The following is a 15974-nucleotide window of genomic DNA, read 5'->3' on the forward strand; positions in this document are numbered from 1 at the left end:
CGAGGGGCGACCCCGCTTAGAAAAATTGTCTTCTAATTGAAAAATCTTATTTCTAAAATTTTGATGTTGCTTTGCCCGGCAGTTGAACCCAGGGCATACGGTGTGATAGGCGGAGCACGCTACCCATCACACCACGGTGGCCGCCGTTGTAAATGCTTATGGATTAATCTGAAAATAACAAAAATAACATACATATTCTCGAAAGATATAGGGCTTAATTATATGCTTACATCAGAATCATAACTATAATTGCAGCTGGAGGCTTCTTGAGATGTTGAAGGTAATAAAAGTTCTGGTGGCAATTCAGGCATTTTAAAAAGATCAATGACTTCTCGAGGAAAAGGAAGTTTTTTTGAACTATTTGTACGTTCTTGCAAACATATACTTGATATATATGGGTCAGAGCTATCCATAGCTCTATGATACATGTCAAGTATGTTGTGCACTCTTGAATCCTTTCGAGCGTGACCAGTTCGATCTTTTTTATAATATTTGTTTCGCGCCTCAGATGCATTTGCTGCCAGGACACCTACGGGTACTACTGAAGCCTCAATTATTTGTGACGAATGCACTAATATTTTGTGTATTGTGGCAGACATAGAGTACCATTCGTAGTTTTGGAAAAATATTTCACTGGTTTTAATGCAATTATCACGAAACCTTTGAGCATCAATTTCAAATTCAGAGGAGAGAGGAATTAAGATTATGTGTAAATGTTTCAAAAAATCTATATTTATACCAGTAATAGATGCTAAAAGGTCCGTGCGAGAAAATGCTCTTCTAGCTGTGTTGCCATCGTTGGAGTTGCCGCTGCCATTTGCTTTCGGCTTATCGACATGAAGCCCCATTTGAAGCAAAAACTCTTTTTGAATTTTTTGTTTCTTTTCTGCTAGGATTCTCTTCTCTTCTGCTCCACGAACTTGCCATTTTTTCAAATCTAGCTTGTATGAAAGTTTTAAAACAAACTCGAAACTACGAATCCATGCATGCAAAGGGCTTAATCCGTATTTCAAGCGTGCTGATGAAATTATTTTTATTGGAATGACTGATGTCACAGGGAATGATCGAAACTTTCCGAAGTATTTTCCACAAATTTTTGTTTAAACAAGCTGTGACCGGTAGAACCATCAAACCCGTAGCTCGAAATTAGGCTCGATTTTTCAACATCCATTGTACACAATACTTCATCTTGATATTCAAGAATTCTTTTAGCTGTGTGGTCTAACAAATTTTGCAACGACACTTCGACAGAGCTTTCATTCGCTTTGATTTCATCCGGTCTACATTTCAATTTGCTTTTATAAACTTTATCATAAGTCGGATAAATACTACAATTGTGTTTTATGTTTAATTGCCGCATATTTGAGTACACCTTTTTAGTTAATCCGTTTTCTAACACAAACATTAGAGCTTCATCAGGTGATACTGGCGTAACTTCTTTATGGCTAGTATTAAGAACTTCTCGAATTTTGGATGGCCGATTTGGAGATATAGCAACTTGTTGTAGGACAAATTTCAAATCCGTTGCGTGGGATTTTTTGGCAGATATAGAGGCAGCATGAACTAATAATTGCGCATTGTCTCCTTGCTGGGAATTCGGAAGCTAATCTCCTTTTATTTCTTTCGCAGCTATCATCATACGTCAGTCTTGGTCGCCCAATAGTATTAATCTTTTTCGGTATTACAAAAATTGTTTCTCGACTCAACCATTTCTTATTATATTTTCTAAATGCATTCTCATTTCAGGTTTGTTTATTCCATTTAAGTTTAATAAAATTAGATAAGTTCCGAGCTTTAGTACATATCAATTTACTTAATTCACTGTCAATTTCGTATGAAATCTTTCCTTTTATGTAATTCGAAACATTCCTGTTCTTTCTCAAACAAAACTCAAATATTTCAGAATTTTTGAACCTGCGTGTTTCTACAAAAGTATTAAAAATTCGTTCATTAGCAGTCAAATGCATACACTTTTACCATGACATAAAACTTGAGTTTTCTACAAACAATCACATGTAAATAGTTCCAATAACACTTCAAAACATTTTTGGTTTTACTCCACGAAAAACGATAAAACTCTTCAGAATTTCACAAAAAAATACATACAAAAAACCACCAAAATAAATACGAAATAAAAACATTTAGCAAACTATATTTGTATATAGTAAAATTACTCACCTCGAGTAATAGAACTCATATTTACAAAGTTTTTTTACAAGAATATATTATTAAAAAACAGTTTTTAATTTTATAAAAATTTTGCTGCTTCACTTGTATTAACACGTACTAAAAAATTTGTAAACATTACCAGCTGTTTGTACATAAGCAGGGTTGCCAAGAGTAAATTTTTTTGAATTTTTTCTTATCAATATGTTGGGTATTGAACACCATCAAAATAATTGCAAAAATTTAAATTTGAAAAATTGACTTTTTGCCGCTAAAATCGGCTATAGTGGATTGGAGCACTCTAAATGGGTCAAAGTGGGATTTTTCAAAATTTACCCCTACCTGTAGCGAAATTCACTAACTTATAACGATGCTATTTGTCGAGATTTTAATTGACGATTTTGTCGTTTGCCTTATCGATTGTGCTATTCACTAACTTAGTTTTAACGAATCAAAATAAATTACATTTAAATTTCGTTTTAATAGTATAAAGGTGGCAGCACAGCTTAACGAAACCTAAAAAATGCGAAAAGCACAAAAGGAGTGCCAAAAATAAATAAATCCCGCATACTAACTGCTTTTAAAAGTTTTTACATATTTTAACAAAAGGTAAGTAAATGCGGTATTATTATTTTTTTTTTTTCTCTGTTGACATCGCAGTTATTCTTGAACCCCTTAATTGACCATCAAGTTGAGAAATAATATCATGAGCCAAGTCTAGGGTTAGTCGGTACAGCTTTAGAAACTCCGTTGCATTCAAGTGGAATGGGTCATCTACTTCTCTATGAACCTCTGGCGATGGACTTAGTAATTCTTCATTTTGTGATAAAACGTACGCCAAGTACGCAAATGCCATTTGATTTATAAATAAAGCAGCTTTTCGTGTTTGAAAGTATTTAATTAAAGTTCCGATTTTCTTTTTTAACTAAAATTGCCAGAAATATTAATATCGTGATTTTTAACGCAGCCAATTTACTTGCCGTTTATTTAACGACACAGCTGATCGTCGTTAAACTAATATCGATACAAAATAGTTACTGAATAACGAAATCGTTATAGTTATCGATTCGCAAATAAAGCGATGGCAAATGTCGTTAAAAAAGTTAGTGAATTCCACTACTGGGGGGGGGGGGGGGGGGGGGGGGGACATCAGAATTCGTTTTAGAGGTATAGTTCTTTCGGCAAAGTTTCTTATTTTGATCCATAGAATATGATTTTCACAGAGCAATGGGCGATTTTTTTGCCTCCCCACAAATCGACCCGGCCTAATATATATATATGTATATATTTTTTTTTTAGAACATAATTAACTTTTTTTTTATTTATAATTCATGTTTTTCGTTTTACTTGGGATTTATATACTTTTTTAAATTTGTTATCGTTTGATACTAAATAATTTCCATCTTGTTTATAATTAACAATTTTCTTGTATTTAGATTTTGATTTACTAACCCTGTTATTATTAACAATGTTGTTGGCAAAACTGTTTGTATAAATTCTATTGGTTTTCTGATTCAAAGCATTTATACGATTAACTTTCTTCTGATGTACTATTTGTGAAAGTTTAGATATTTCTTTTTGTGGAATTAAATTATTCAAAAAATCAATTGGTCGAAAATTAGTAGTAGTGTTAATAGTGTTGTTGTATGATATTATTACTTTTTGCACATGTTCGCTAATATCATCCTTATTATTTGGATCCGCATTAAAGAGCCGAATGTGTTCGTTCCGGGTTCCATGAAGCCTCTCTATATCTGCATTTCCAGTTTTAAGATATGCTGTGGTCGTATGACACTTTATTTACTGTTCTTTTAAAAATTCTCTAATTACGGCAGTATCTAGTTCATTGTCGAATACTAATAGATTTGGTTTCCCTAAACACTGAATTCTCTCCTTTAGTGCTTTAAGTATTGATACCCAAGTTCTATCTTCTAAATAAGAGGCAGTTGCATACTTCGTAAGTTTATCTATGCTTGTCAGATTCATGGTGCCTCGTTGTGGAAACCATATATCTATATGCACAATATCGTTATTCTTTACTGGGGTGGGTGTAATGTTTAAACTGTATTTTATCGGTGACCTATCGTGTTTTACAAGTTTACAACTTTCACAATTATTGATGTACTTCTGGATTTCGGGTAATAATAATTTTTTTTCAATTCCTCGTAAACCTCATTAATACCTCTATGAGTATTTTTAATATGCGTTTTTTCAACTAACTGCAAAAGACTTTCTCTATCAGTTATATCTTCTATAAATAAATTTGTTTTAGTATTTTTAGGCTTTTGTTTTTTGCAAAATATTTTATATACAAAGCTTGGAATTCTTTGTATCGCTCAATATTTGGACAAAAAACAACTACGAGTCCTTTTGAAGGAAGTTTATCTTTTAGAAAGATCAAAATACCATCCGCATTCGACACCTTTAAGTTATGTCTGATCTTATTTTTGAACATAATTTTTGTTTTACAAGAGTTTTCGTTTAACGTTTGGATAACTACCTGATTTTTATACTCAGTTGAGCAGAGCTCACAGAGCATATTAACTTTGATTGGATAACGGTTGGTTGTACAGGTATAAAGGAATCGAGATAGATATAGACTTCCATATATCAAAATCATCAGTATTGAAAAAAATTTGATTGAGCCATGTCCGTCCGTCCGTCCGTCCGTCCGTCCGTTAACACGATAACTTGAGTAAATTTTGAGCTATCTTGATGAAATTTGGTTTTCGAAAAATTGAAAAAGTGCGATAATTCATTACCAAAGAAGGATAAAGCGATGAAACTTGGTAGATGAGTTGAACTTATGACGCAAAATGGAAAATTAAATGGAAAAGTAAAATTTTGGACAATGGGCGTGGCACCGCCCACTTTTAAAAGAAGGTAATTTAGAAGTTTTGCAATCTGTAATTTGGCAGTCGTTGAAGATAACATGGTGAAATTTGGCAGGAACGTTACTCCTATTACTATATGTATGCTAAATAAAAATTAGCAAAATCGGAGAACGACCACGACCACTTAAAAAAAAAAATGTTTAAGTCAAATAAAAAAAAAAGTTAATATCTTTACAGTATAAAAGTAAATTATGTCAACATTCAACTCCAGTAATTATATGGTGCAACAAAATACAAAAATAAAAGAAAATTTCAAAATGGGTGTGGCTTCGCCCTTTTTCATTTAATTTGTCTAGGATACTTTAAATGCCATAAGTCGAACAAAAATTTACCAATCCTTGTGAAATTTGGTAGGAATTAGATTCTAGGACGATACCTGTTTTCTGTGAAAAAGGACGAAATCGGTTGAAGCCACGCCCAGTTTTTATACACAGTCGTCCGCCTGTCCTTCCGCTCGGCCGTCAACACGATAACTTGAGCCAAAATCGATATATCTTTACTAAACTCAGTTCACGTAATTACCTGAACTCACTTTGTATTGGTATAAAAAATGGCCGAAATCCGACTATGACCACGCCAACTTTTTCGATATCGAAATTATGTAAAATGAAAAAAGTGCCATAATTCTATACCAAATATGAAAAAAGGGATGAAGCATGGTAATTGAATTGGTTTATTGACGCAAAATATAACTTTGGAAACAAACTTTGTAAAATGGGTGTGACACCTACCATATTAAGTAGAAGAAAATGAAAAAGTTCTGCAGGGCGACAGCAAAAGCCCTTGAAATCTTGGCAGGAATACTGTTCGTGGTATGACATATATAATTAAATCAGCGGTACCCGACAGATGATGTTCTGGGTCACCCTGGTCCAAATTTTGGTCGATATCTCGAAAACGCCTTCACATATACAACTACCAACACTCCCTTTTAAAACCCTCACTAATACCTTTAATTTGATACCCATATCGTACAAACACATTATAGAGTCACCCCTGGTACACGTTTATGGCGATATCTCGACAAGGCGTCCCCTATAGAACTAAGGCCCACTCCCTTTTAAAATATTCATTATCACCTTTCGTTTGATACCCATATTGTACAAACGCATTCTAGAGTCAACCCTGGTCCACCTTTAAAACGATATCTCGAAAAGGTGTCCACATATAGAATTAAGGCCCACTCCCTTTAAAATCCTCATTAACACCTTTCATTTGATTCACATATCGTACAAACAAATTCTAGAGTCACCCCTGGTCCAACTTTATGGCGATATCTCGAAAAGGTGTCCACCTATAGAACTAAGGCCCACTCCCTTTTAGAATACTCTTTAACACTTTTCATTTGATACCCATATCGTACAAACAAATTCTAGAGTCACCCCTGGTCCACCTTTATGGCGATATCTCGAAAAGGCGTCCACCCATAGAACTAAGGCCCACTCCCTTTTAAAATACCCATTAACACCTTTCGTTTGATACCCATATTGTACAAACGCATTCTAGAGTCATCCCTGCCCACCTTTATAATCCCGAAAAGGCGTCCACCTATAGAACTATGGCCCACTTCCTCTTAAAAAACTCATTAACACCTTTCATTTGATGCCCATATCGTACAAACAAATTCTAGAGTCACCCCTGGTCCCCCTTTATGGCGATATCTCGAAAAGGGGTCCACCTATAGAACTAAGGCCCACTCCTTTTTAAAATACTCATTAACACTTTGCATTTGATACCCACATCGTACAAACAAATTCTAGAGTCACCTCTGGTCCACCTTTATGGCGATATCTCGAAAAGGCGTCCACCTATAGAACTAAGACCCACTCCCTTTAAAAATACTCATTAACACCTTTCATTTGATATCCATATCGTACAAACAAATTCTAGAGTCACCCCTGGTCCACCTTTATGGCGATATCTCGAAAAGGCGTCCACCTATAGAAATAAGGCCCACGCCCTTTTAAGATACTCACTAACACCTTTCATTTGATACCCATATCGTACAAACAAATTCTGGGGTCACGCCTGGTCCACCTTTATGGCCATATCTCGAAAAGGCGTCCACCTATAGAATGAAGGCCCACTCCCTTTTAAAATACTCTTTAAAACCATTCATTAAATACACATATCGTACAAAAAATTCTAGAGTCACCCCTGGTCTACCTTTATGGCGATATCTCGAAAGGTGTACAACTATAGAACTAAGGCCCACTCCCTTTTAGAATAATCATTAACACTTTTCATTTGATACCCATATCGTACAAACAAATTCTAGAGTCACCCCTGGTCCACCTTTATGGTGATATCTCGAAAAGGCGTCCACCCATAGAACTAAGGCCCACTCCCTTTTAAAATACTCTTTAACACCTTTCGTTTGATACCCATATTGTACAAGCGCATTCTAGAGTCATCCCTGGTCCACCTTTATAACGATATCCCGAAAAGGCGTCCACCTATAGAACTATGGCCCACTCCATCCTAAAATACTCATTAGCACCTTTCATTTGATACCCACATCGTACAAACAAATTCTAGAGTCACCTCTGGTCCACCTTTATGGCGATATCTCGAAAAGGCGTCCACCTATAGAAATAAGGCCCATGCCCTTTTAAAATACTCATTAACACTTTTCGTTTGATACCCATATTGCACAAACGCATTCTAGAGTCATCCCTGGTCCACCTTTATAACGATATCCCGAAAAGGCGTCCACCTATAGAACTAAGGCCCACTCCTTTTTAAAATACTCATTAACACTTTGCATTTGATACCCACATCGTACAAACAAATTCTAGAGTCACCTCTGGTCCACCTTTATGGCGATATCTCGAAAAGGCGTCCACCTATAGAACTAAGACCCACTCCCTTTAAAAATACTCATTAACACCTTTCATTTGATATCCATATCGTACAAACAAATTCTAGAGTCACCCCTGGTCCACCTTTATGGCGATATCTCGAAAAGGCGTCCACCTATAGAAATAAGGCCCACGCCCTTTTAAGATACTCACTAACACCTTTCATTTGATACCCATATCATACAAACAAATTCTAGATTCACCCCTGGTCCACCTTTATGGCGATATCCCGAAAAGGCGTCCACCTATAGAACTAAGGCCCACTCCCTTTTAAAATACTCATTAACACTTTTCATTTGATACCCATATCGTACAAACAAATTCTAGAGTCACCCCTGGTCCACCTTTATGGCGATATCTCAAAAAGGCGTCCACCCATAGAACTAAGGCCCACTCCCTTTTAAAATACTCATTAACACCTTTCGTTTGATACCCATATTGTACAAACGCATTCTAGAGTCATCCCTGCTCCACCTTTATAACGATATCCCGAAAAGGCGTCCACCTATAGAACTATGCTCACTCCCTTTTAAATACACATTAGCACCTTTCATTTGATACCCACATCGTACAAACAAATTCTAGAGTCACCCCTGGTCCACCTTTATGGCGATACCTCGAAAAGGCGTCCACCTATAGAACTAAGGCCCACTCCCTTTTAAAATACTCATTGACACCTTTCATTTGATACCCATATCGTACAAACAAATTCTAGAGTCACCCCTGGTCCACCTTTATGGCGATATCTCGAAAAGGCGTCCACCTATAGAAATAAGGCCCATGCCCTTTTAAACTACTCATTAACACTTTTCGTTTGATACCCATATTGTACAAACGCATTCTAGAGTCATCCCTGGTCCACCTTTATAACGATATCCCGAAAAGGCGTCCACCTATAGAACTATGCTCACTCCCTTTTAAATACTCATTAGCACCTTTCATTTGATACCCATATCGTACAAACCAATTCTAGAGTCACCCCTGGTCCCCCTTTATGGCGATATCTCGAAAAGGGGTCCACCTATAGAACTAAGGCCCACTCCTTTTTAAAATACTCATTAACACTTTGCATTTGATACCCATATCGTACAAACAAATTCTAGAGTCACCTCTGGTCCACCTTTATGGCGATATCTCGAAAAGGCGTCCACCTATAGAACTAAGACCCACTCCCTTTAAATATACTCATTAACACCTTTCATTTGATATCCATATCGTACAAACAAATTCTAGAGTCACCCCTGGTCCACCTTTATGACGATATCTCGAAAAGGCGTCCACCTATAGAACTATGCTCACTCCCTTTTAAATACTCATTAGCACCTTTAATTTGATACCCATATCGTACAAACAAATTCTAGAGTCACCCCTGGTCCACCTTTATGGCGATATCTCAAAAAGGCGTCCACCCATAGAACTAAGGCCCACTCCCTTTTAAAATACTCATTAACACCTTTCGTTTGATACCCATATTGTACAAACGCATTCTAGAGTCATCCCTGCTCCACCTTTATAACGATATCCCGAAAAGGCGTCCACCTATAGAACTATGCTCACTCCCTTTTAAATAGTCATTAGCACCTTTCATTTGATACCCACATCGTACAAACAAATTCTAGAGTCACCCCTGGTCCACCTTTATGGCGATATCCCGAAAAGGCGTCCACCTATAGAACTAAGGCCCACTCTCTTTTAAAATACTCATTAACACTTTTCGTTTGATACCCATATCGTACAAACAAATTCTAGAGTCACCCCTGGTCCACCTTTATGGCGATATCTCAAAAAGGCGTCCACCCATAGAACTAAGGCCCACTCCCTTTTAAAATACTCATTAACACCTTTCGTTTGATACCCATATTGTACAAACGCATTCTAGAGTCATCCCTGCTCCACCTTTATAACGATATCCCGAAAAGGCGTCCACCTATAGAACTATGCTCACTCCCTTTTAAATACTCATTAGCACCTTTCATTTGATACCCATATCGTACAAACAAATTCTAGAGTCACCCCTGGTCCCCCTTTATGGCGATATCTCGAAAAGGGGTCCACCTATAGAACTAAGGCCCACTCCTTTTTAAAATACTCATTAACACTTTGCATTTGATACCCATATCGTACAAACAAATTCTAGAGTCACCTGTGGTCCACCTTTATGGCGATATCTCGAAAAGGCGTCCACCTATAGAACTAAGACCCACTCCCTTTAAAAATACTCATTAACACCTTTCATTTGATATCCATATCGTACAAACAAATTCTAGAGTCACCCCTGGTCCACCTTTATGGCGATATCTCGAAAAGGCGTCCACCTATAGAAATAAGGCCCACGCCCTTTTAAGATACTCACTAACACCTTTCATTTGATACCCATATCGTACAAACAAATTCTGGAGTCACGCCTGGTCCACCTTTATGGCGATATCTCGAAAAGGCGTCCACCTATAGAACGAAGGCCCACTCCCTTTTAAAATACTCTTTAAAACCATTCATTAAATACACATATCGTACAAAAAATTCTAGAGTCACCCCTGGTCTACCTTTATGGCGATATCTCGAAAGGTGTACAACTATAGAACTAAGGCCCACTCCCTTTTAGAATAATCATTAACACTTTTCATTTGATACCCATATCGTACAAACAAATTCTATAGTCACCCCTGGTCCACCTTTATGGCGATATCTCAAAAAGGCGTCCACCCATAGAACTAAGGCCCACTCCCTTTTAAAATACTCATTAACACCTTTCGTTTGATACCCATATTGTACAAACGCATTCTAGAGTCATCCCTGATCCACCTTTATAACGATATCCCGAAAAGGCGTCCACCTATAGAACTATGCTCACTCCCTTTTAAATACTCATTAGCACCTTTCATTTGATACCCACATCGTACAAACAAATTCTAGAGTCACCCCTGGTCCACCTTTATGGCGATATCTCGAAAAGGCGTCCACCTATAGAACTAAGGCCCACTCCCTTTTAAAATACTCATTGACACCTTTCATTTGATACCCATATCGTACAAACAAATTCTAGAGTCACCCCTGGTCCACCTTTATGGCGATATCTCGAAAAGGTGTTCACCCATAGATCTAAGGCCCACTCCCTTTTAAAATACTCATTAACACCTTTCGTTTGATACCCATATTGTACAAACGCATTCTAGAGTCATCCCTGGTCCACCTTTATAACGATATCCCGAAAAGGCGTCCACCTATAGAACTATGGCCCACTCCCTTTTAAAATATTCATTAACACATTTCATTTGATACCCATATCGTACAAACAAATCCACATTTCCAGTGATACCCATATCGTACAAAGAGTCACCCCTGGTCCACCTGTATGGCGATATCTCGAAAAGGTGTCCACCTATAGAACTAAGGCCCACTCCCTTTTAAAGAGTCAGCCCTGGTCCACCTTTATGGCGATATCCCTAAATGGCGTCCACCTACTATGGCCCACTCCCTCTTAAAATACTCTTTAATACCTTCCATTTGATACACATGTCATACAAACACATTCCAGGGTTACCCTAGGTTCATTTTCCTACAAGGTGATTTTCCCTTATTTTGTCTCCATAGCTCTCAACTGGGTATGTAATGTTCGGTTACACCCGAACTTAGCCTTCCTTACTTGTTAAATATATTAAGAGGATTTTCTGTGATTTTAATATAGTCAGCATCAGCGCTCTCTGCGCTATGAACTGTATTAGCATGTTCATCAAATAATTCATGTAAATTTATTTCAATTTCGCTATTTGATGCCTCATAACTTAACCTACTAAGACCGTCAGCGATAACGTTTTCCTTTCCTTTTATGTAATTTATATCGAAATCGAACTCATTTAGCTTTATTTTCCATCTTTGGATTTTTGCATTAGGTTCTTTGATATTGTTAAGCCAAACTAAGGGCCGATGGTCTGTTTTTATTGCAAACCTTCGCCCAAAGAGATAGGGACGGAAATACTTTGTTGCCCAAACGATGGCTAATAATTCTTTTTCTATTGTACTGTAATTCTTTTCATGGCCATTTAATGTACGGCTTGCAAATGAACTAGAATAGGATCATTTTTGAGTAACGTTTTTATACTCAGTTGAGCAGAGCTCACAGAGTATATTAAGTTTTATTGGATAACGGTTGGTTGTACAGGTATAAAGGAATCGAGATAGATACAGACTTCCATATATCAAAATCATCAGGATCGGAAAAAAATTTGATTGAGCCATGTCCGTCCGTCCGTTCGTCCGTCCGTTAACACGATAACTTGAGTAAATTTTGAGATATCTTGATGAAATTTGGTAATTTTGGAAATTTGGGTAAAATTTTGGACAATGGGCGTGGCACCGCCCACTTTTAAAAGAAGGTAATTTAAAATTTTGCAAGCTGTAATTTTGCAGTCGTTGAAGATATCATGATGAAATTTGGCAGGAACGTTACTCCTATTACTATATGTACGCTTAATAAAAATTAGCAAAATTGGAGAAGGACCACGCCCACTTTTAAAAAAAAAATTTTTTAAGTAAAATTTTAACAACAAATTTAATATCTTTTCAGTATATAAGTAAATTATGTCAACATTCAGCTCCAGTAATGATATGGTGCAACAAAATACAAAAATAAAAGAAAATTTCAAAATGGGCGTGGCTCCGCCCTTTTTCATTTAATTTGTCTAGGATACTTTTAATGCCATAAGTCGAACAAAAATTTACCAATCTTTTGAAATTTGGTAGGGGCATAGATTTTATGACGATAACTCTTCTCTGTGAAAATGGGCGAAATCGGTTGAAGCCACGCCCAGTTTTTATACACAGTCGTCCGTCTGTCCTTCCGCATGGCCCTTAACACGATAATTTGAGCAAAAATCGAAATATCTTTACTGAACTTAGTTCACGTACTTATCTGAACTCACTTTATTTTGGTATAAAAAATTTACGAAATCCGACTATGACCACGCCCACTTTTTCGATATCGAAAATTACGAAAAATGCCACAATTCTATACCAAATACGAAAAAAGGGATGAAACATGGTAATTGGATTGGTTTATTGACGCGAAATATAACTTTAGAAAAAACTTTGTAAAATGGTTGTGACACCTACCATATTAAGTAAAAGAGAATGGAAAAGTTCTGCAGTGCGAAATAAAAAACCCTTGAAATCTTGGTAGGTATTAAATATATAATTAAATTAGCGGTATCCAACAGATGATGTTCTGGGTCACCCTGGTCCACATTTTGGTCGATATCTGGAAAACGCCTTCACATATACAACTACCACCACTCCCTTTTAAAACTCTCATTAATACCTTTAATTTGATACCAGTATCGTACAAACACAATCTAGAGTCACCCCTGGTCCACCTTTATGGCGATATCTCGAAAAGGCGTCCACCTATAGAACTAAGCCCCACGCCCTTTTAAAATACACATTAACACCTTTCATTTGATATCCATATCGTACAAACATATTCTATAGTCACCCCTGGTCCGCCTTTATGGCGATATCTCGAAAAAGCGACCACCTATAGAACGAAGACCCACTCCTTTTAAAAATACTCATTAACACCTTTCATTTGATACCCATATCGTACAAACAAATTCTAAGTTGCGATAGCTCGAAAAGCCGTCCACCTATAGAGCTAAGGCCCACTCCCTTTTAAAATACTCATTAACACCTTTCTTTTGATACCCATATTGTACAAACGCATTCTAGAGTCACCCCTGGTCCACCTTTATGGCGATATCTGGACCACCACTCCCTTTTAAAACCCTTATTAATACCTTTAATTTTATAACCATATCGTACAAACACATTCTAGAGTCACCCCTGGTCCACCTTTATGGCGATATTTCGAAACGGCTTCCACCTATAGAATTAAGGCCCACTCCCTTTTAAAATACTCATTAACACCTTTCGTTTGATACCCATATTGTACAAACGCATTCTAGAGTCATCCCTGGTCCATCTTTATGGCGATATCTCTGAAAAGGCGACCACCTATACAACTACCACCACTCCCTTTTAAACCCTCAATAATACCTTTAATTTGATATCCATGTCGTACAAACAAATTCTAGGGTCACCCTTGGTCCACCTTTATGGCGATATCTCGAAACGGCGTCCACCTATGGAACTAAGTATCACTCCCTTTAAAATACTCATTAACACCTTTCTTTTGATACCCATATTGCACAAACAAATTCTAGGGTCACCCCTGGTCCACCTTTATGGCGATATCTCGAAACGGCGTCCACCTATGGAACTAAGGATTACTCCCTTTTAAAATACTCATTAACACCTTTAATTTGATACCCATATCGTGCAAACAAATTCTAGAGTCAACCCTGATCCACCTTTATGGCGATATCCCTAAATGGAGTCCACCTATAGAACTATGGCCCACTCTCTCATAAAATACTCTTTAGTGCCTTCCATTTGATAGACATGTCATACAAACACATTCCAGGGTTTCCCTCGGTTCATTTTCCTACATGATTGTTTTCCCTTATGTTGTCACCATAGCTCTCAACTGAGTATGTAATGTTCGGTTACACCCGAACTTAACCTTCTTTACTTGTTAATTTTTCGAAAGCGTTTTTATAATCTTTATCGTTTGTATTGATTTTCGCACCTTGTTTTAAATACTTAATAAGATGGTGAGCTATCTTTGAATAGTCTTTTATAAAACGTCTATAAAAACCGGTTATGCCTAAAAACGATTCTATTTCTTTTTGTGTTTGGGGCAGAGCTATTTTATCTATAGTTCTAAGCTTTTCGGGGTTGGGTTTGATACCTTCAGAAGTGACAACATGGCCTAAGAATTCAGTTTCATTTGCCAGAAAAGTGCACTTGTCAACCTGCAATTTCAAATTTGCTTGGCCCAAACGTTTTAATACTTTCTCTATTGCTTCTAAATGTTCTTCTATACTTGTCGAAAAAAAAAGAACGTCATCGAAATAAACTAAACAGATTGAACCAGTATATTCTTTCAATATGTTGTTAAACAGTCTTTGAAAAGTTGCTGGCGCATTGCGGAGACCAAACGGCATGCGTAAGAACTCATAATGGCCAGTTGCTGCCGAAAACGCAGTTTTTGGAATGTCGTCGAGATGAACCTCTATTTGATTGAATCCCTTTGCCAATTCAAGGGTAGAAAAATATTGGCATTTGCCTAGTTTATCAAAAATATCATCAATGTTTGGCATGGGAAATCTGTCTTCGATAGTAATGTCGTTTAGTTTCCGATAATCAATTACCAAACGCCAGTTTTGTTTATTAGAAGAATCTAGTTTTTTCGGTACGATCCATATTGGACTATTATAAGTGCTGTTTGAATCTCGTATTATAGTTTGTTTTAGCATGTTTTCAATCTGGCTATCAACTTCTGCTTTATGCACCTCAGGATACCTATATAATTTGGATAAACTGGCATATCATGCTTCGTTGCAATCTTATGTTTTATTTCATTAGTAAAGGTGAGGTTGTCATCTTTATCGTAAAATACTTGCTTATATTTTCTAATAATTCTTAACATCTTTTCTTTTTCATATTCTTCTAGGTGGGTTGTTCGAATTTGCGACACTACGTTATCTCATTCAACTTCGCAATTAAAAACAAAGTTTTCTTTGTAAGCTAAATTAACATAAGCTTTTTCCTCCGTAGATAAAAATAATGTTATTACAGCATTACTTGTAATGAATTGTCGATTAGGTAAATCGATTATACAACTTAAATCTTTTAAAATATTATTACCTATAAGTCCATCAAAGTTTTCATGAAAAGGATATTCTAAAAATTGGCAGTGATAATTATTTAAATTGAACTCTTTAAATATTGGGAATTTGCAAAGTTTTGTTATTGATATTTTAGTACCTAGTGCTCTTGCTACTACGTTCACATTTTGCTTAAATTTAGGATGACATATATCAGGATTAATTATACTAAATTCGGCGCCAGTGTCAATTATAAATCTTTATACCTTCACAGGATTATTTATAACTATATAAGGAAGTCTTGCTCGTCTGCTACAGGAAAATTTTAATTC

General features: G+C 36.5%; 1 protein-coding gene and 1 pseudogene across 6 annotated transcripts in view; one reads left to right on the top strand and one right to left on the bottom strand.

Annotated features, from left to right (window-relative positions):
- Positions 1-15974, top strand: part of LOC137253662 (cuticlin-3) — a 194526-nt gene that overhangs the window by 125772 nt on the left and 52780 nt on the right. The gene's annotated exons all lie outside the window — the stretch shown is intronic.
- Positions 980-2197, bottom strand: LOC137251941 (uncharacterized; annotated as a pseudogene).

This window comes from Eurosta solidaginis, chromosome 5 (genome assembly GCF_040869045.1).
Source record: "Eurosta solidaginis isolate ZX-2024a chromosome 5, ASM4086904v1, whole genome shotgun sequence".
Classification (NCBI taxonomy): Eukaryota; Metazoa; Arthropoda; class Insecta; order Diptera; family Tephritidae; genus Eurosta; species Eurosta solidaginis.